This window comes from Vidua chalybeata, chromosome 10 (genome assembly GCF_026979565.1).
Source record: "Vidua chalybeata isolate OUT-0048 chromosome 10, bVidCha1 merged haplotype, whole genome shotgun sequence".
NCBI lineage: Eukaryota > Metazoa > Chordata > Aves > Passeriformes > Viduidae > Vidua > Vidua chalybeata.
In genome coordinates, this window is record NC_071539.1 from 13,102,097 (window position 1) to 13,123,914 (window position 21,818).

Here is a 21,818-nt window from a genome sequence, read left to right on the forward strand (position 1 = left end):
GCTGCCGGGCAGGAGCGCGCGGCGGCCGCGGCCCAGGAGGGGTCACTGTTGGCAGGCGCGGGCCGAGCCGGGAGCGTGGCGGGCCCGCGAGGGGGGAGCTGGGCTGCGTTCCACCTCCTTCCCTGCCCTCCCCGGCAGAGGTAACCACAGGTAAAAGCAGCTGGTGCCTTGGGCCGTGCTACGGACAAGTACAAATGTTACAAAAAGATACTCAGTGCTGGGTGCTCTAAGAAATACAAACCAATCCAGGCTCGTTAGAATAGTTTTTTTTTTTTTTCATATTCTTGAGGTATTTGTAAAAATTGTATTGGGTCAGGGAGGAATTGTCCTGCTATAACTTTTTTTTTCATTTCAATACTTTTCAAGTTGAAGGGCAGATGAATTTATGTGATGTGAGGTTTTTTTTGTAAATGTTAAAATTTTACTAGATTATGGTCTTAAGATATTTGATATTTATTAAATACTCTTCTATTAAGAAAAAAAAAATAGGTATATTTACAGATCACCCATGGGTTGAAAAATTTTACTGTAAGTATAATACAAATAACCTGTGTGACTTCCTAAGGATTCCTAAGGATTTACTAAAGAGTGTAAACTTAAAAAAAATAATATTAGGAGTTACCATGGTGTGTATTCTACACAGAAAAAAAATCTTAGTAAGTTAGCCTAAGATTTTGGAGCAGCCTACCACAATCCAAGGTAAGTAGGTTCCCTTGTAATTGTATTTTCCATCAATATTTTGCACTTTGTTTTTAGAATCAGTGTCCCCTTTCAGCCTTCAACTTTGGGATTTATTTCACCAGATCTGTCAGTTTGCCCATTCTCCCTGTGTTTTGGTGTTTAGAAGTTTCCCATCTTCACAGCAATAACTTAAAACCTAGTGAGTTGCATTCTCTGCCTAGTAGGTACTTCTTATCCTATGGTTTGTGGTTGGTAAGTAGAATAAAAGAAATTTAAAAAAAAGAAAGTCAATTTAGTTTTAAGTGTCTTCAAACTCATAGTGCATATTTTTGTTTAAACGATACAACAGAAACTCTATTTTCTGAACAAAATTGCTGATATTAGCACAAAGCAAACTGACCATTGCCTGAAACATTAAACTTTACCTAAAAGGGTTTTTTTTAAAGTTCTTTGTCTTTATGCTGTCACTGTGGAAAACCCACAGAAGCAGGGATCCTCTGTCATTCAGTAAGTTCCTTTTCTTGTGCTCTTGATTTCATTTCTCTGAGCTTTGATGTATGCTTTACTCCAGTTGTGAGAAATGCATATATAAAATGCCACATGCATATGAGAATTTCAAGTGTAAATGGATTTAAGCCCTAACTTTAAGGAGAGCCCTGTCCACAAAGAAAAATGATTACCCATTAATTTTTAGACCTATAATCTTAAAATGTCTCAAAATGTCATGGAGGCAAATACATCACAGCCAGGATAAATCTTTCTAGTCTTCTTACTTTTTTTAAAACAGCAAAGTTATACCTTACATGATAGCTTCAAAAAAGCACAATTATCCTATGTTTTGCGCCATATATTTATCAGTAATCCGTTCTGTGTGCAACTTTAAGATAAAAGCTTGCAGCTACTCCACTGCTCGCTTTTCCAAGGCACTTAAAAATGGAAAAATTGCAGCTGGAGAGGCTGGCCAGTAGAGGCCTCTCTAGATTTGCCTTATGATTAAGAACTCTGACTGCCTGGAATCAGTCGCAGTGAGCAAAAGTACTTGAAAAGATTCTGTGGCGTGGAGGGGGAAAGATCACTTTTTAATGCCCTTTTAAGTTGTAAGATGTTGATTAATGTTGCCCTTTACATTAATGATGTTTCAAGTAAAAGAAAACAAATTTAAAATGGATAAATTCTATTGAGGATGCATTAATTAAACAGAGACTTTACCATATGCTGTGGCTGGAGTGCTTGCTGGCCTTTCTGTTGTTGTTACCTGTGTAAAATCCACCCCATCCTCTACATGAATGCCCAAGCTGAATAGCCATTTGAATGCAAGCTTTAGTTTGATTCGCCATACAAGGGGTACTGTGTCACTGTGTTTTCTTTCTAGGAGTCACTAAGTGATTTCTATATCTGTTGTCATGGTGATATAGCAAAGCAGGGGAAAATGGGGGCAACTCCAGGCTTTCTCTACACCCTCTGCACTAAGAACTAAGATGTTGTTAGCAGGCCTATAAAACATTGGGCTTTATCTAGGCCTTCTTTTTGTTCTCTGATTGTCAATAAAACTCATTTTAAGGGTAACAAGGACATCTAAATGTCATCTGTCACAGTGTTAGAGAGATTAAGTTTGTTTAGGAGCTTGTGCTGGACAAAAGGCCACTATTTGTTCGGCAGATACAAAGCGGTGTTGGCCATCAGGAATCGTGATTTAGAAGGAGGCTGCATGGAGCATCCAGGGAAGATCAGCTCAGTTGCAGGTGATAGTAAGAGGCTCCTTGACATGACAGCATTTAAAACACCACCAAAACAAATACAGTTTTGAGTTAGGAGTGAGTTTATCAGGGTTTTGTTCTCTTGGGCTGGTTTTTTTTTTTTTTTGGGGTTTTTTTTTTTTTTTTTTTTTTGTTACTCATCAGCTTTGTAGACCACGCGTTACTAGAGTAGCTGCATAGACCTGAGGGAAGAAAACAGCCATTGACAGAGGATGGCCTGTTTAAAAACATGACACACACACCTGATAGTCCTTGAATGAATTAGAAAAGAAGAGAGAAAGGAGGTTTTTTATGGAAAATCCAACAATAATAGGTGATGCATTAACTCAGCATTTACTTAATAATGAGGCTAAATGGAAAGTACAGATTAATGAAGACATTGGTGTTATTAAAATCAAATCCTGCGGTTCATATGCTTTTCTTAATAATGAACATTGTGGCTATTGGAGAGGAAGAACAGGATTTTTTCTATTAATTTGGCACACATCCCAGATCTCATTCAACCAGAACCTATCCTGTGCAAAATGCAACCAATGGCCTTTATGTTCCACAGTCTTGCTGTTTAATATTTTTGTTAATCCAAAAAAGGGGGCTTTTCTTTTTTCAAAATAAAGAAAAGGAAAGGGTGATCTTTGAGCCTAGACAATAATTAAATAACACAGACCAGCCATGTTGATTTTAGCAGAAAGGTTGGTTGAAAAATGTTTCTAGAAGGGAGATGTGATGGTGTTTATTGCGCTACAACTGCATTTAATTCTGACAGTTGTGTTTTGATAATAATACAATGTATAATGCTGATTGAGGTATTTTGTGGCTTGTTGTGTATTTAGTGAGATCTAAAAGACAATATTCAGGACATGTATCTTGACAGGTAAAAATATTTTAGTCTCATTCGGTAAGGTTGCTGTAGTTCCAATGACAAACAAGCAGGATTTGAGATGCAGCTGAACAATGGAGTTGGCAGACTTGAGTGCTCATTTTGCCGTATGCTCAATGTGAAACATTTGTTTGACGTGGAAGGAAGCTGCATAACCTGGAAGTGGGGTTTGTGCATCACGGCAGTATCCACTCCTTACTCAAGTGTTTCCCATTGTTGACCCAGCCATGTTCCCTGAGGGTGTGCAGAGAGAATGGAGGAGGCAAATAGCATGGCATGGGAGAGGAGATACAAGCCATGGAAAGGGGTCCTGGTCCTCTCAGGTAGGCCAGAAGGGAAGAGCATGCCAGAATGCTGTTTTTCCATTAATTAGGTTTTCCCCTCTAACAGTTACCCCAGCTGTTATCAGCTTGATTTGCATGTGGATGAGAATAACTTCGGCTGAAGAAGTAAGAGCATCTTCGGCTGAAGAAGTAAGAAGTAACAGCATGCTCTGTTAGCTTCTGTTTTCCTCATATCACAGGCTGCATTCATAGTGAAATTAAATGCAAACACCACTGTAAATCCCTTATGAGTAAACCTTGTCAAATACAGGAAGTAAATCCCCTGCTCTGGGTAAGTGACAGTAAAAATTAAACACGTGCAACTAGGTGTATAGTAAAACCCACTATAACATTTTCAGCTGGTTTAAACCAGCTCAGCCTCTAAAAGGTGTGTTGAGGTTGTAGCTATAAAGAGCAGGAACCACCCTCACTATTTGCCCATCCCTGCCGCAGAGGGCAGGCAGGGGCTGCCCAATGGCAGAAGATCAGTATTGCTCTGTTGTCTCTTTCTATATCACTATGTCCAGGGAACGTAAAATTGTGGCAGGGAGCCTCTCTACCACCTACAGCTCTCTCCTGTGAAAGAGGCTTTCCCATCCAAGCAATTTACATGGTTTTCTGACGTCTCTGTGACCAGGCTCTTGCAAATTACTTATTACCAGGAGGCCAGAACCAAGGCTTTAGTGTTCAGTATTGGAATCAGTTGTCAGGAGAAACAAACATATTGCAAGGATGTTGTGAGCAGGCCTATAAAACATGGGGCTTTCTCTAGGCCTTCTTTTTGTTCTCTGATTGTCAATAAAACTCAAAAAAGAGCTTTTTCCCCCCTTGCGGACTTTTTTATGATCATGACCTGCCACTCTTCTGTTTTCTATTATTTTAGGTATGTAATCTGCTATTCATTCTGTTCCGCCCCACATTTTGCATTGAGCTACGAGACCAGAGTTGGTCCAGAAGTCAGGAGATCCTATCTCTCTCCTCCCTACACTATTTGCAATGAAGGCCAGTAAAAGGAGTTTCCTTGTCTCTAGGGCACTTCTAGGGTTTATGAAGTGTTCATGGGACCTTGTTGGACCCTTGTGCAAAGGGCAGTTTGATGATATGAAATGCCTTCTTACTGTGGAGCAAGCTAAGGCAATGGAATGAATGGCACTGAAGACTCAGGTATTTGATCGTTGCCCAGTTATTCTATGATTAAATTTAGTTTTTACATTTTCTTTCTCTACCTCTGCAGTGACAATTCCATGCAAGCTGTCACCTTGGCATCACTGGGACAGTTAAGTGATACTCAGTGTGAGAAAGGGCTGCAGAATTGGGCCTCATTTAGGAAATGCTTTAGGGCCATCAAAAGCCTGACCCCTACTCTGGCTTCAAAGAAGTTATTGCTAAGTATTATTAGTGTGTTCAAACTGGGACACTCGTACCAGTGCCGGGAGCAGAAAGTGCTCCAGCTTCAATCGGCGTTTCTCATCGGTGGGGTCTCCAGCAGCAAGCTGGCAGCCTTTGAGCTTCCCTCATGTTGCTGGGAATAAGTGGGCAAAGGTGCCTGTGAGTCTTCAGGTGCACAAGTCTGCTCCACCGAGGCCTGGATGCAGATTCCCTTCCCTGCACTGAGAAGCACCTTGTGTTGTGTAATGCACTTTTCTGATGTGAAGTAAAGCCCAGACGAGTCAATCCTGTCGCTTGGTGGGTGCCTTCAGCATCCGCTGACGTGAGCAGGAGCAGAGGGTGTTCGCCCACAGTGGGCAAGCTCAGACCTTTAGTGTTAAGTACTGAAATTGCCTGTTTGTACAGCAATGACCTGAATGTTGTGGGAATATTTTAGATGTTATTATAGCAACTGTTTAGAAAATGAAAGGGGAGTAATAAAATTGCTTTGTGTTCTTACCTGACACAGACATTATATATAGTCATACTTGGTAAGATGATTTTTTTGGTAATACTTGTTCCAGTGTTATTCCTGCTTGTGACTTAAATAGTGAAAGAGCAATGAATTAAATGTCTACACAAGTGTGTCACCTTCTGTTGGAATAGCAGGAACTCAGAATATATTTTATTTTTATTAGTATTATGACTAATGATTATATGTGGGATGTGACTGTTCAAAGTCTCTTAGTAATGAGTTTAGCGTTACATTTGCAGAACAAGTCCAATGAAAGAAATTATTGCTATGTAAAGTTAATTCTTAAAAATAATATGAAAAAATTAGCAAGACAGCAAAAATGAGTTTTACTATAGTTTTATAACTGCTCAGTTATTGTGAATTGCTAAGATTTGTAAAGATCTTTGAAGATGAAAAGCTCTGTGTAATATTATTATACTGGCTTTGAGAAAGTAAAAGGAAAAAACCCAGTTCATCCTGTTATAATCCTTTTAGAAATTTTAACAAATCCAACGGCTTTCAAGTAGTGGAAATATTTCAGAAAGTGTTACCACCACTACTGCTGTTGCTCCAGGCTATGTTATCATATACCATAGCGTGCTTGGAAGCAAAGCTTAACTAGGGTCATTCTAATGAATTTTGAACAGTTACATGGACCTAATTTGGCTTTCTGTCCTGTATGAAAGGCAACCTCTTCATGCTGCAGCACCAGCAGAAACCCCTGAGCCGTCTTATCAGTCTCATCTGCATTTTTCATCATCTGAAAAAGCTGCAAGTAATGCTCAGCCTATGAACTCAGCGCATGTGTGTGCTTTTTCCATCTTCAGCATAGGGGGCAGACAATAGGTTTTTTCAATATCTAAAGAACTGAAAATGTATTTTATTCTGCTATCTCCACTTCTGGCTTCAGTTTTATTCTTTCATTTTTGTTACCAGATTTGAGTTCTTGGGTACTAAATTAGGACAGTGTTTGGCCAAATTCCTTTGGTGTCAGCTGTCTCCTCCATTCCCAGGAGAGTTGCAAGGCTCTAGCATCATTCCAGGGAGCTGTTTCCCTGCTGTTGACAGAAAAGACAGGTTGAAATCCAGAACTCATGGGTTCCCATCAACACTGCATGTCCGGGGAGCAGTCTAGCTGGGCCATGAGTCCATTACACTCAGTGCTCCTTCCAGCCCTACGTCCTTCCTCCTACAGGTGCTATGGAGGAAACAGTTTTGGTGGGCAAACACAGTAAACCGCCCCTGGAGCCAGGTCTGAGTGCCTGAAAGTAAGGGAAGTCTCAGAGATCTAATGTTCTTTACAAAGTAGTATTTCCCATTCTCTCCAATCACTGTGGATATTCTTTCCTTTTTTAAAGTCCAACTGTGGTAAATTCTTGCTCTCAAAGAAATCCAGTGTTGGTAAGCGCCAGAGTATTTGGAAATGAGAATTTCCATTTCGCAAAATATAAAATACAAAAATTGAAAGAAAAAATTCTCAGGAATTCCCGTTCCCATTATTGGTGAAAATATTAATTGCCGATCACTGAGATAATTTGCTTCAATAGCATTTGATTGTTTCTTTTTCCCATTTATCCCATATAGGATAAAATGAAAGACACTGAATCAACACATTAAAGTTTAAATGTAATATTTTACTTTCTCTGGAAAGTGCTTGTTGATTTATAGCATCTGTAAATATTGTTATAGATACTTTATTTAAAATGCTTCTATTTTTGCTATAGTGCACTATACAACAGAAAACTGAAAAATAGTTTATTCAGCTATCTACCAGAGTTCAATTAGGGAATGAAGATAATAAGTTTCTTTTTCTCATTATTGCATTTGCCATCTTTTCATTTCGGTAGATCCCTTGTTCTAAGGTGAAGCTTCTAACCCTTTCCAGCTATTCCATTTTCATACTTGGATCATGTCCTTCTTATGTGTCTCCTTTCTAATGTAAATAACCCCATGCTTTTAACTTTTCTTCAGGTGAGGGTTGGTTTGGGTTTTTTTTCCTAGATTCTTGACTATTCGTAATTATAGAATTTTTTTTCAGGTTCTAATTTACCTCTACATCACGCCTTTTGCTCAAAAGTGATTAGAAATAATGATGTATTTCTGAAAGAGCTTTATTATCGATAAAGTAATTTAATGATATTTTAATTTTTGCAAACATACTTGCTGTTTTTTTCACTGCAATTCAATACTGTCACTGATAATGCTTATGTCATTTGTCTTTCTCAATGGAAAATGAAAACATTTTAAGAATCACTAGAAAAAAAATTCCCTGAAAAACACCCATATACTTGCACATTAAAATATATTTACTATCATGATAATTCTTCACCCATCTGACTTACATCTCTCCAAGGGTAAATGATAGTCATCTTTGGCTGCTCATGGTTTGTCTAATGAAACCAGGTGTGCTCTGCATTGCTTTTGAGTCTGCAGCAAGAATAGCACATCGCTGTAATTTTGCTCAAATCCCCAGCACCAGTATGCTTAAATTGCTCTGCATTTGTGTACTAGCTTTTTACATTTCACCTACCTGCATATTCTTCAAAGTGTACTGAACATTGCCAAGCTGCTAAGATGCTTAATGGATTCTTACCTAAATGGCTCTGTGTCCTCCATGGTCTCATAGGAAGTTGAAGGACTGAAGGCAAGGTGTTTGAAGGCATCTGAATGGGAGGCTTCGAATGGTTTTGCTTAGCTCTGGACACCCAGCACTATCAGGAGGCTGATCTCTCTGGGTTTCCCCTCCTCCTAAGGAATGCTCGAGAGTTGCCAGTTTGCAGAGAGACAATATTGCAAGTTCCTGTGAGTAAATCTCAGTGCTATGGGTATGGGCAATTGTAAATTCTCAGCCTTGGTTTGTTTCATGGAGTAATAATTTCAGTGGACTTTATCACATATGTACCACAAATATTGCATGATGTTTTAGCTTCCTTGTCTGTACTAACATAAAATAGAGTTGCAAGATGAAGACATGTGTTCACCTCAAGGCAGAGCTGTTGTTTCCAAGTACCAAGCATGAGTGGATACTTGATTATTTTGGTTCTATCCACCATTGCCTACTTTATATTTTTTATCCAAGTTACTCAACGTGGCAGTTTTTAATTTTCATCTTGCAACAGCTACCTAAGTCAGCCTAATTTTTCCTAAACATTCCATGTCTTCTTGTGTATGATCCCTTTTCTCTATATTAATGAACCCAAAGGGTCTGATCCTAGACTTCCCCTCTTCAGTGGCAGCTTAGGAACTTGCTTGAGATTAAATACAATGTCAGTCCAGTGTCTTAAAAGCCTACTGTTTATTACTAAGTCCTCAGATCTGTCCAAAGAATTACATGGCAGCACATACCCTCAACTTCTAAATGGCAACAAATGTTGAGCAAGAAAGATTTCAGAGAGCTGAATTATCTCGTTAAATTAACTGGAACATTTTAATTTTTACTAGAGTTGAGTGAGCTTGAGTAAATATGACGAATTGGACCCTCACTTCATTTAGCAGACATCAAACACACACAGAATGTTGCCCAATTTAATTTAGCTCTGCCAAGCTGGGAAAATGCTTGTAAAACATCAGTGAAGAAGAAAAGGGCTAAAATTTACTCTTGGTTAAGAGTGCATGCATAAATTCCCTTGACATAAACTGGTGTTGTATATGTATGTACATATATATACCATAAACCTTCCCTCAGGGAAAATCCTCCAAACACCTGCAACCAGAATTTGTGCTACCATGAGTTATTCCCAATAAAGTCAATAATAGTCTTCCCTTTTGCTCTAAATGGAATATGTAACTCCTGTCTTACACTCCAAGGTTTATCTCCTTTTCCTCTCCTGTGTCTTATCGAACACATACCAGCACAGTTGTTTCAGTTGTTTGTTCAGTCATGCTCAGTAGAGTGGTTGGCTTTTTTTTTTTTTTGCTTTATCCCCTGAGCTTAATGGGCACATTTTGTGAAGAGTGAGCCAACCAGGTAAATAGCTGCTACTATGGAGCTTAAGAGCTACAGCTCTCAAATTAGGAGGTGCTTTTTATCAAATAGGCTGCTGTAGCTCTAATATTAGCAACAAAACAAGGGCTTTTCAGACAAGAAAAAAAAATCTTTTGTCTGACTCTGTATCACACTTAACTCTGTTGCCTTGTCAAATATGTCAATGTTCATATTATACAGCAGCATTCATCTGTGGATGCAAAAGTGCTTTGCAAATATTACCTCTCAAATACTTTTAATTTATATTTAACAACCAGTTTTCTGAGATGGTACTCAAAAAGAATCAGAGTGAACTATTAAAAAAGTTAGTATAAATAAATTATAGTGATTTATTTGCTTTCCTGTTGCTCTATAGAAAGTTGTTTGCTTGAGCTCCAAGGCAATGCTACCTAAGCCTGCTTCAAACAGCTTTTTTTTCTCCTTTTGTTTTACCACCATGTCCACACATCTCTACATGCTTCTTGAATTCTAGTTTCAGCTCCTCTGTTGCTGTAATTGGTGAGCATCTTCTGGTAGAGCACCAGGAATGAGGCACACAGGAGGCAGAATACAGTCCTGAGTAGAGGTGTTATGGTCTCAAATGCATCCAACACACAAAAATAGTTATCTTTTTTTTCCAACTTTTAAACAAATTGTATTACTTTTTTGCATGCTTCAGAAGCATTAGCTAGAAACATTACTGAAGGAGTTCCTTGCCTTCAGGCTATGCAACTTGTCCCAGTGTTTTAAGGCATTTTTACTGATTTTTTTAAGCAAATTTGCTTTGAGCACAGTCTTTCATCCTATGTTTTCTGACAACAAGGCTGCAAGCCGGTTTGCAGAAGGGAAATGTCACAGACACATGCTATGAGTTTTAAACTGGTCTGTGAAACACTGCAATAGGCTGACTTCTACTATTACACGTCTGAAATCACAACAGTAGTGAGCTACTTACCTGCTCACTGAAAACACCCTGGATATTAGGCATTCCTTATCTCAAATTTGTCATCTGATTTATTAGTTTCAAAATATTAGGTTTTGTGAGTAGTCCATTTGTTTGTTATTCTGTAAGAATTGTTAGTTTTATGCTAAAAGAATGCATTGAGGCAAAGGGAAATGGAGGGAAGTTGCAGACAGGCTGTGTTTGGTGCTCTTCTTGGGTTCCCTATTGGTCTGTTCTAGGTCTTGTGTATCAGAGCTGGTACATGCTTACAACACTGCTTTGAGTTTTCTGACAACTGCAGGTGATTTTTCCCTTTGCCCTTACCAGGATTTTGGTACCCAGAGTTGGGTTCCCAGACTGAAAAATTTCAAGTCTCAGGTCTTCGTTTTCATCAGAGATGTGCACAGTGAGAGTGAAATGACATGTGGACTGTGTATCAAGGAATGGCTGAGCAATGCGAAGTTTTTGCTCTGGAGCACATTTATTCTTGATGCCAATTTGGTGAGGATGCTCTCTGCCTGCTGAGGAATGCAGAGGTGCTGCTCATCCTTGGAGCACAAGGCTACTTTGGGCTGGTTTGTTTGCAGGGTCTGTTTTAGGATAATAATTTTGCAGACAGCTGTGTTGTGTAAGAAAGCTCCCATTCAGGTACACAGGGCTAAAATAATTAAATGTGTTCCTAGGGCAGAGATAAACATTGCCCTTCTATTTCTTGAAAGCAGATGAACTTGCTAGACCCACCCAAATGCTTTGGGGTTGTCTCCTGCCTGATGGGCTGCCACCAAAGCTCTAAAGCCTTCACACACAAAGGCACCACGGGACTCCCACCCTCAACATGAGTGCTCTGCCTGCCTCTGGCGCTGCCTGTCAGACCCGCTTCAGCTGGAATCAAGGTAAAGAATCAGCAGCACTAAATACTGCAGGACAAAGGCATAAACCAGCTTTGTAACCCTGGGCAACCTGGGTGTTTGCTGACTGACAGTGGGAATGACAGCCCAGTTGTCACTCTAAAATATCGTCTTCTAATCATTCCAGATGTCACCCGACACAATGATGGCTACTAAAAAGGGAATAATTTGGGAAAAGTCATAAAGCCTATTATCTCCTGCTGAAACAATTTCTCTCTGCCATTTCTGAAGTCTCTGCAAAATAGATCCAGAATATCTCATATGTAACATGCCACTGGTTTATTAAGAGAGGGTGTCCACTTAGAGCTGCACTGGGTACCCCATGACATTCCTGGAGAAAGCCACTCCTGAGCTATGCCACACCTTCATGTCATGGCAGGTGACTCCAATCTGTGGAGCTGAAATATTTCACCTGTTCCAAAACACAACAGGCAGCAAAAAGCTATCATAGTAGCTGTTCACACACACAGCCTGACAAATCAGAGAGAGGATGGAGATGATCACAACAGCAGCAGAGTGCAGTTTCTGGGTAGAATTCTTATTGTTATCTTTTCTCCTTAACAAAGAAAGAAACATCTGAAAACGTTGTTAGGGCCTTTTCATTTCACTTAATTTATTCAATTGCATTTTAATTTCAATATGAAGAGAAGACTTTATTCTGAACTTTGGGCTGAATGAAGGGTTGCACATAAAGGAAATGTAACAAATAAAAAAGAAAATCTCTTTTGAGAAGGGCAACAAAACATAGCGGATGAAGTAGAAGAGAGAAGACAGAAAAGACAGAAAATTATGATATCTGAATATTAAGCTTTAAATTTTGAAAGCATAGCCTAAACTGCTGAAGTTAGAATATATTTTGTCATCCATATAAAACTAAAAATAAACCCCTAGATTTTTTCATTATAGCAGAGTGTTTTAAGGGCAGGAACTGCAACTGGAAAACTTTCATCGATTATTCTGTCAATTCCTTCCAAAATCTAGTGGAGGAGATGGCAGACTGTGAGCCAGAAAATTCTGTTTATCATTCATGTAAAATATCTCAATGAAATATGCTGAAAGGTTGCTGCCAAACTTTGGTAGAGAAGACAAAAGTATGTTTAGGGCAACTATTAAAAACCTCTCCTTTAAGGTGCATTGAGCCTTTTTCTGCCACTGTCACTCACACTGGCTGATAACTGACTCTACTCAATTGCAGTGAAAGTAGTGGAATAATTTATGTAGTAAGGAGTTAAATTTGCATGAATTTAAGCAGCAGATTTTAGTAATTTATCTTAATGAATAATTTCATATTGCTTGCTACCTGAAAAAATTCTGTAATGGTCAGGATGGTCACAGGGAAGAATCCCATCTAGAAAAAAACAGAGGTTTTCTGACTGGCATTTCTATTGGTGTGTCGTGCAAATACAGTTTCTTCTTATCCCTTTGCAAAATATTTAATTTTATCATGTGACAGTTGTGAAGTTTTAGCTTGTCCAAAGAGCAGCTTGAGTATAGCACTGAAGGCTTGAACTTCCAAACAGTGACTTGAACAGTTTTGCGTAACAAGTTGTGATAAAAGATCATTCTGAAGTCCCCTTTCATGCCACTTAGATAAGATTGCTTTCTGCTTTTAATATTTTGGCCATGAATTCTCTTTGACATGGAGCAGCCCAGGACAATGTCACAAAATGTGTTTATTTCAGATTTTGTAGAAAGTGATACTAACTCTCTCTTGAAAGTTTATCAGATTAGGTATTGGTTGTCAGTATCTGTGAGTCTTAATTTTCGCATGATTGTGTCTCACTATCTTTGTGTATACATATGTGGGGTTTTTTTGTTTGCACATACTGGATTCCTTTTAAATCTATAGATTAGATATGTTCTTATTCAAATCTATGTGTTGTTCATTATTAGAATTCCCCTTTCTAACTGAAATACAGTTTTTAAATATAACTACTCCATGTCTTGCAAAGTTTAGCCAACAGACAACACAGTGATCTGGAAACCAGTAGCTCTTTTTTCAAGCAAAAAAGTTGACATGTGTGCTCAAATTGTAGGAATTTAAAATCAAGGGGCTGTAAATGCTGCCCTTGCTTGGTAATCAAGTCCTATCTGATAGCAGAATTATTGCAGTGATTCCACTGTGGCAGGCTAAAGTTAGGAGCCAGTAGGAAATAGAAATGTATGAGTGTGCACATCCATCTATGCATCTGTGTGCCCATAAACACTTGTTTTCTGCAGACAATTCAAGTGAATATACCTACTTATATATATTATAGAAAAGGACTTTGATTTTCTACAAAACTGTATGTGAAATTTATGTTTGTAAACAGTTTTGTCATGTAAAAAAATAAAAATCCACTAAAAAGACTGGAAAAGTGCTTCAAATTCAATCTTTGAGTATACCGGACATAACCTGTCATTTCACAATATTGGAGGGCAGGTTCTTTTGTTTCAGAACCTTCAATAATTTTATGTGTTCTGATTAAATTTTCTCTAGAATTTTGCTGTCAGTTAAAAACCTGAAATGTACTCAGAAACTTCAGTTTATAAAATCACTTAGCTGGAACTTAGATCAATGTTTGCATAGTCCCTCTGAACCAATGGGTCTTATGTGGATGCAAAGTGTGAAAGGAAACCCTGGGCCTGTAAGAAGTAATAGTGAACAGCAGATACTGAAAAAATGTCTGTGAAGAACCAAAGGCAGTCAGTTACTCAATTTATTACTGGATACCGCTAGCAGCAATTTTTAAAAAATCAACCAGCTTCTCTTCCCTCTGATATTTCAGCTATCCATTTCATATTGTTCCATTCTTTAAGTTTTATCACTAGTACCACAGCTCCAGGGAGGCTCAAAAAACTCTAGGGCTTACTTGTATTTGTTCCCAATTTTCTTTTATTAAATGATAAAGAAATTATAAAAAATGCTGTGTGCTATCTTATTTTCTAGCAATGTCATGCCCTTAAATACTGTTTAATTTCTCATTACTATGCTTTAGTGACTTGTTTGGAGCTACCCATTTTACACTTTACTCAGTTTTCTATGGAAATTGCATCTGTCTATGCTTCATCAAGACTAATAACTCACTAGGCATTTGGATTCAAAGTGATATTAACAAAAGAGTGAATTTAAAAAAAAAAATTGCATTGCAGTGCTTTGGTAACTGGTGGTTGGAAAAGTAGAGCCAAGCACAGGAATCTCAACATACAAGGCTGGTTCCTCACCTCTTTCTCACACCTTTGCCACTGGCTGCTGCAGGAAATAAGACTCTGCCAGAGAGACCTTTGCTCTCATCCAGTTGGTTTTTGCTTGAATTTTATGCTTTCATTTTTCTTCTCTATTTTGTGGATAGTTAGATTACTGAAGGATAAAAGGACCAGAAGAAAGTTCCCTGGTTTTTTTCACACTTGTCTACTTCTCAGTTTACAGTCTCTTCACTGCCTAGAAGGAGGAAAGAAAATGAAGAGGAGAACAAATATTCCTTGCTTTCCTGAGGCTGGTAATCCAGCCAGTTGCAGTCTCAGCCTCTTATAGCTCAGTTTTCCCCATAGCTTTAGGAATATTTCCTGCAGGCTTGGCTCTGCAATGTCAGAGCTGACAGAAGACTGTGGGAGATTAGTTGGTAACTAGCAATCTCTCATAATTTATTCCAGAATCTTTAAACTGTTGCGTGATTTGCCCATAGAAGACAGTTTCTCTTGAGCACGTTAGATGGAAAATATTTTGCAAGTTCATTAGAAGAATTTCCATTAAAAATCTGTTAGAGGGAGCTCCTTCCTGAATCTGAAAATGAAATTGTAAAGGAGCACTCTTTTTTTAAGTTGTATTTGTACTGGGAATTCTCAGAAATCCCAGCCAAGAATTATTGTAGCATTGTACAAGGCTGAAATTCCCTGTAGCTCTATGTTTATCACTTGCTAAGACCCCGTGGCAGCATATGCTTTTCTAGTCACATATTTACTCTCTGTGACTGAAATGAATGCAAAATTTGCTACCTAGTTATGTGAAATTAACTATCTTTAGTCATCTTGGTCAAACTTGAAAAACTGATTTCTTTATTATCTGTCAAAATACTTTGTTTCCCCTTGATTTTCTTAATTTTTGCTTGCTCAATTAAGTACTATGTCCTCCTGTGAAGCTTGGATAGGAATATGTTTGAATGTTTTGCTAACGTAAGTTCCATGATTAGATCCATTGCTAGAATTTTTGGGTTCTTTTGAAAAATGTGAGATTTTAATTAGTCTTAATTTTTCAGCATAGGAGTCCAACACCATAATCCACACTTTAAGAATGACCGAATGCTTTAACTGTATGGTAGTTCCCCTTGGATATGCATTGTATTTAAAGGTTAAAGTAAGCCTTGATCAAAGTATTTGCCTCTAGCTGTTCATTGCTACTTTATCTATTGCTTCAGCTGTGAAAAGCTTTTTTATTTGGTTGAGGTTTGTTTGTTTCTCACTGCTAAACTTTTCCAACATTTTAAAATTCTGCTTTACATACAGGTTTGAATTTTCACTTCTCTTTGGAGTATTTTACAAGGACAGAGATTTTACATGCTAAAATACTTTCTGTAAAACACAGCTGTAAAAAAAAAAAAAAAGTGAAGTAAATCTATACTTTATGTCTTCTTGAAACTTTATTCTCTTTAAAAAGGGTTTATGTAATTTTACATAATTCTTTTGGCAGGAATGTTTATTGCCCAGCTGTTTGAAATTATTAATGTACCTCTCAAGCTGCATTTTCAAAGATCAGTAATATATATATAAACCTCTTTGAGGGTCCTTGATATGGAGGATTTTTATTGGAGATCCTTGTTCCACTTCAGTAAAAGGATGACACAAGATGTTTACTTTAAAAAGTCTCTGACATCCTCCTGAGAATGTTTTGATAGAATGGCACACATTTGGTTACAATTAGTAAGCCAAACAATTTTCCATTGTTATATCACTGTGTTTGTCTAGACCCTGTAAGGAGCTTTCAGAAAATATCCATCTCCATGTTTCAGTTAATTGATTACATGTCCAGTAGGATTATTCTATTTTATAAAGCTCCTTGTCCTTTTAATTTTATCACAGAGATTTTACACAAAAGCATGTGGTAGAAGAAAGCAAAAGGGAAATACTGGCACGGTTAAGCATAAAGAGATATTGTACTTGTATCAGGGCTAATATTCCTGTGTCTGGGAAAAAATATCTATGTGTTCCTGCTACTTCTGTGTGCAAGATGTTATACCCGAGGGCTGAAAGTAATAGTAGCTGGTGTGAAAGTATTCACCAATATCAAGTGCAGATGAAAGCTTTTGGAGCCAGCTGAAAGCTGAGTTAATAATTCTTCGGCTTAATATTTGAACTTGCACTCTGTCTGGCATAATAAATGATGGGTGACTTAATTTTATTTCAATTCTATTAGCAGTGTGATTAAAAGACTCAAATCCTTATCTGAAATCTTTGCTGTGTTATTTTGGTTATTTGCCATATAATCTAGAGTCTCATCTTTCCTTTTGTATGATAGCTGAAATACATCTTTCTATTGAATATCCTACTTCCTATTTAGAAACTGCTAAGTCTCAGCCAGGATCATTGTCTGTCTGTTTGGGTAGTAAACACACCTTGCTACATACATCCCATATTGCTTCCAGTTGTTTGGAGGTTACATGATTAAGCTGGCTGTAATGTGAATTAGTGTCTATGTCACAGAAATTCCCCGTGCAATTATCACCCCTTGGAAATGCTGCAGTGCCAGGTTTAGTCCTGATAACAAGAACTGGTGCTTCTGTGCCTCCTTTAATCATCCTCTTTTGTTTACACTCTTTTTTGGAGAAGCCACTGATCACAACTCCTGTAACAGTAGGTGCACGCTGGCAGCAGAGGAATGCAGAGCTTGTCATTCTATTTTGCTTCAGAAACCTGTGTCCTTGAAGTCTCCTGCATCCCTGCCCTGTCAGACTGGTAACATTGTGCTGCTTTTATGAATTCTTGGTGGGAGTGGTCAATACTGAATTGAAGAATTTCTTTTTGAATTATGTTTTTAACAAAACAATTCTTGAAAAGGTCTGCTGGGTTCTAGATAGGTGCACGGGAAGAAAAGCGTGAGAAAAAAATTCGTCCTCCAAAGAAGGGAGAAGGGACTGCACTTGAAGCACTTTCTGCAGTTATCACCTCTGCTCCTTCGGCAGGGTGGGAAAAGACAGACTTGCCCACAGTTCTCTTCTGTCCCCTCCAAGCAGCACTGCAAGGGGAGGTCTCAGTCATGGGTCTCTGCACCACAGCACACAACTTGTGCCTCGGCTATCTCTGCACCAGCATCTCTGCGCAACAAAATCAAAGTGCCTGGTGTCTCCAAAGCTGGAACCAAGGGTTTGGGCCCCCACTGCATCTCGGCAGCAAAGTCAGCCCTTTTCATTTCCTTGTCATCAGAGCTGAGTTATGTCAGTTCATGTTCTCTAGAGCAGTTTGAATTCAATTTAGCTAGTGATTAAGTTACTTTGTGTGAATTGGAGGCTGGTAGGAATATTTGTTCAAAGGGTTAACTTAACCTTCCCCAAGGTTGTAACGGACACTGGAAGATCAAAAGCTCCTCCAGACTCTCAAAGAGAGAAGAAAAAAGAATTGCTTGCTTTTACAGTTTTCAGTCAATGTCTTCCTTCTGGGAAGCAAGTCTGTGTTTAACATACTTAAACTCATGGTACAAACAACTCATTTTGCCTCTAATCATAAACATAATTTGTCTGGTTTCTCTGTTCTTCAGATTTATGCAGTAGCCATGTTTGTCAAAGTATTTGGCACCAATGACATCATCTTTGTTGAAATGCTGGACAGCGTGATGAGTCCCAGATGTTAACGCACACCAAAAGTTGAGAGAGAATGAAATATAAAGATCAACTGTAACAGCTATGGAGGTAATAAAAAGAGATTCTGTTTTCTTCTAGTATTTATAATTATTTATATATTTTTGATGTTTGTTTTGTATACATGATCAATTAGGGACTGTGCTCAATATTATGTATGCACATAAGGACAGACTGAGGTGTGAATTTGGATAAATGCTGAATAAAGCATGATTTAACTTCATAATTGCACTATTTCCTTTGTGGTTTTTTCCAGTCTTTTACACTTTGCTTGTGCAGATTATGATATATGCAGAATATGTGTGCTAAGATCTAAATGTGCCTCTTTCCTTACTGCCAGGATTTAATTTGTCATTTGGATAAGGGTCTTGCATGGTTATGTCAGCACATCATGTTTTCTAATGAACTGTAACATGACATGCCAATGTTACCAAGAGTAGCACCACTTCCTAATGACACGTCATGTCTGTGAAATGTAGAAAGGATGTGACTTGCTGTGAATCAGGCTTGAATTTCTTTTTTAATTTCAAAATAAAATCCTTCTCTGTGCTCCAAAAGTAGCTTTCATAGAAGTATGGTTTAGGTTCTTAAGGGGAAAAATTATGAAGGTACCTGGGCATGGTTTCATAGTGACCACATATCTACCCAAGTGCCCTATGCTGCCTGGTAGAGGAAGCATTAACAAATAATATATCCATCCATCCATCCATCCAGAGCATCTTCAGATGGATAAGGCTGACCTGACTAATATTTGCATGAAAAATCAAGCAGAGATGCTCTCTTAATTTTCTACTAATAATTAGTACTTTCTTTGTATCATTCTGTTGTCTAGATATTGTTCACTATCATGAAAAATTCCCATATCCACAGTCAAAAAATTGACTTGGAAAATATGTTTCTTCAATTTATTTCAGCAGTTCTCCAGGCCTTATAGGCATAACAAAAATTGTATTAAAGTCACTGAGAGAAAAAAGAAACTTAGACTTTTCACATTGGGGTATTGCATCCTGTAAAGACGCTTAATCAGCTGGATGTGTAACACATATGTCATTGTCTTGCCTTAAAAGTCTTCACATCAGAAAAACTATAGAAATACATCAAAATGTAACCTTGTTGTTGTTCTTCTTAGAAGATTATCCTTCATCTCTTTTTTTTTTGGAATGAAAGTTTTGGCATTATTCTCAATACATGTTTTCTGAAACCTGAAAGCAGCAGTAACGAGGAGTTGTGGAGTTGGTTGTGGTGCAGTTTTCACTGTGCTGCTCAGTTCTGAGCCAGCCATATGACACTGACATCTCTGAGTATGGGAATTATTCTGAAATTATTTGGATTTTTTCTTACGTTTTCTTTCAGACTGCATGCTAATTTGGGAATAAACATTAAAACCCAGATGACTTACATTGTTCTTTCTGTTTATAGGGCTGTACTCAGTTTACATCTGATGTTCATACATGAAGAATATGGGATTTTTTCAAGGGTTCCTAAAGCTGTTGAGTCTTACAAGTGAGTCTTTCAGATACCCTTACAAAACCCAACACATCCACAGAGTTTAGCTAGATTTCATTTTCAAAATTGTTTATGTTCGAGATCTAATTCACAGTTCTGAAAGCAGCTTGGATGCTTAGTACATTAGATCTCACTGACCTTCAAAGGGACATCTAAGCATTTATGGTCAGATACTGAATGTAAGGGGAGCCTGGTAGGATTCTTTTTATAGTGTTTCATCACCTCAGTCCCTTTGAAATCACTTTAAACATTTTCCTTCAATTTAAAAAATGGGACATGGATCTAAATCATATGTGTACTTAAGAAAATATTACCTGTAATTTATTTAAACCTTATGAATACTCCAGAAAAAAGGTGTGTTGTGGATGTAGTGTGTTAGTAGGAAATGTGTGCTATGAATTTTGGGACAAATCTTGGGGTTTTGCCACTGATGTGTCATTTTTAGTCATTACTTGCTGAGCTGTATCATTAGAAATCTGGGTCACATAGGCCATGTTTAAATTACATATCAGATGACCCAAGTGTTTAAGGCAAGCTGGTGTAATTCAGCATCACTTTAAGCAATTTATGCCACTGAAGATCAACCCTCTCAAAGTCCTGCATCTTCCTGAGTGGAATTATTTCACCTTCTCAAGTCTTTTCTTGTATCTCAGTCAGGACACCCTACCTTCCCATCCCTGGCTTATCTGATTGGTTTGTGGAACTGATGCAATTACTGTCTCCAAATACACTCTACTGTCAGTCTTAAAAAATGTAAAAATTTCACCTGGAACACAAACATACCTGTTTTAAATAGTGTGTGGAAATGCTGAAGAAGAAAATCTCAAGGGGATAAACAGAGACAACTTTGCTGAGGGGGGAGCAAAATGTTAGTCACATACAGTTATGATAATACAGTATCCTATCATGTAATAAAATATCACACAATATAATGTTTGTTCTGTTCTTTCGTGTCATTTTTACTTGCTGAATAGGTTTTAAAACAGAGTAGGTTTTCTAACAGCTTTGCCAGTTTAGCTGTTTTTTTTTTTCATATCTCCATCCATTTTCCAGCAGTCATTCATTCCCTTTCCCTTCCATCCTTATGGCCAGAGAACTGTGCTGTGACATGCTGAAAAATGTTTACTAAGGTGATTAAAAGTCACATTCAAAGTTACTGATTACACATCCAGTGACTTCTTGCCAGACCACTATATTTATGCCAAACTCTGTTATCAGACTCTCTGCTAGCACATCTTCAGTGCAGTGGCTTTTCATCAGTCCTGCTTTAATATATTGAAAAACATTTTCCAGAAACCATGCATGTGATGTCAAGTACAGGGGTTGCAGCTGTCTCTGTACTTCTTAGAAAGGTGAAAAAGCAATGACTTAACACTCTGTACCACCCAAGTCTGATTTTTTTTTTGTCTAAGGTCACCTTATCTTTGTAGATCTTTGAAAATGGTCATGAATATTTATGATGGCATCAAAAAATCAAGCAGCTGCAAATTGTTTACAACATTTTTAAGAATGTGAAACCTGCTTCTACTATAAATCAAATACATCTGCTAGAACTGGATGAAAATTGAAAGCTCTTTGGTTCCATCCTATCCTCTTATGTACCTGAGAGCTGAAAAATCATCAGTAGCATGATTCCAAAACACTAATGTGGGCTGTATAGATAAAAGGTAAAACCTGAAGTAAAGTATCAAATTAATCATTCTAAAGATGGCACATGAAAGTATTTTAATGAAATATTAATCTGAAATAGATGCCATAAAACTTTGTGGGAACTTTCAGGATGTTGAATCACAGTCTGTCTAAAATTTTATCTCTTTATGGTTTTTTCCCTGCCTTTAGAAAAATACCTTCTTCCATCACACAGCAGTTCAGATGTGCATATTTGATAAAAGTGAACATTAAAAATATACACAATATTGTCTTCAAATATTTGTTCGGTTTTTCTTCTACAGAACCATGATTTACAATCTGCTACAAATTTAATAGCTAGCTGGAGAAATAGGCAGAAGTAAACAATTTTAAATCTTGGCGCTGCTGCCAAATTGGTATTTAGATTACATTAATTGTAGGAAAACATCAAAATATTTGGTTTCGTTCAAACAGGAGGAATAACATGTGTGCTTTAGATGAGGCACACTATTTGTCCAAAA

At 37.8% G+C, this 21,818-nt stretch overlaps 1 long non-coding RNA gene across 1 annotated transcript; it reads left to right on the forward strand.

Annotated features, from left to right (window-relative positions):
* The first annotated feature begins 70 nt into the window (after positions 1-70).
* Positions 71-20,564, forward strand: LOC128793083 (uncharacterized). The gene is made up of 3 exons (XR_008432653.1): positions 71-150; positions 18,063-18,213; positions 19,582-20,564. It is a non-coding gene; the product is annotated as an uncharacterized LOC128793083 (long non-coding RNA).
* The last annotated feature ends 1,254 nt before the right edge of the window (positions 20,565-21,818 follow it).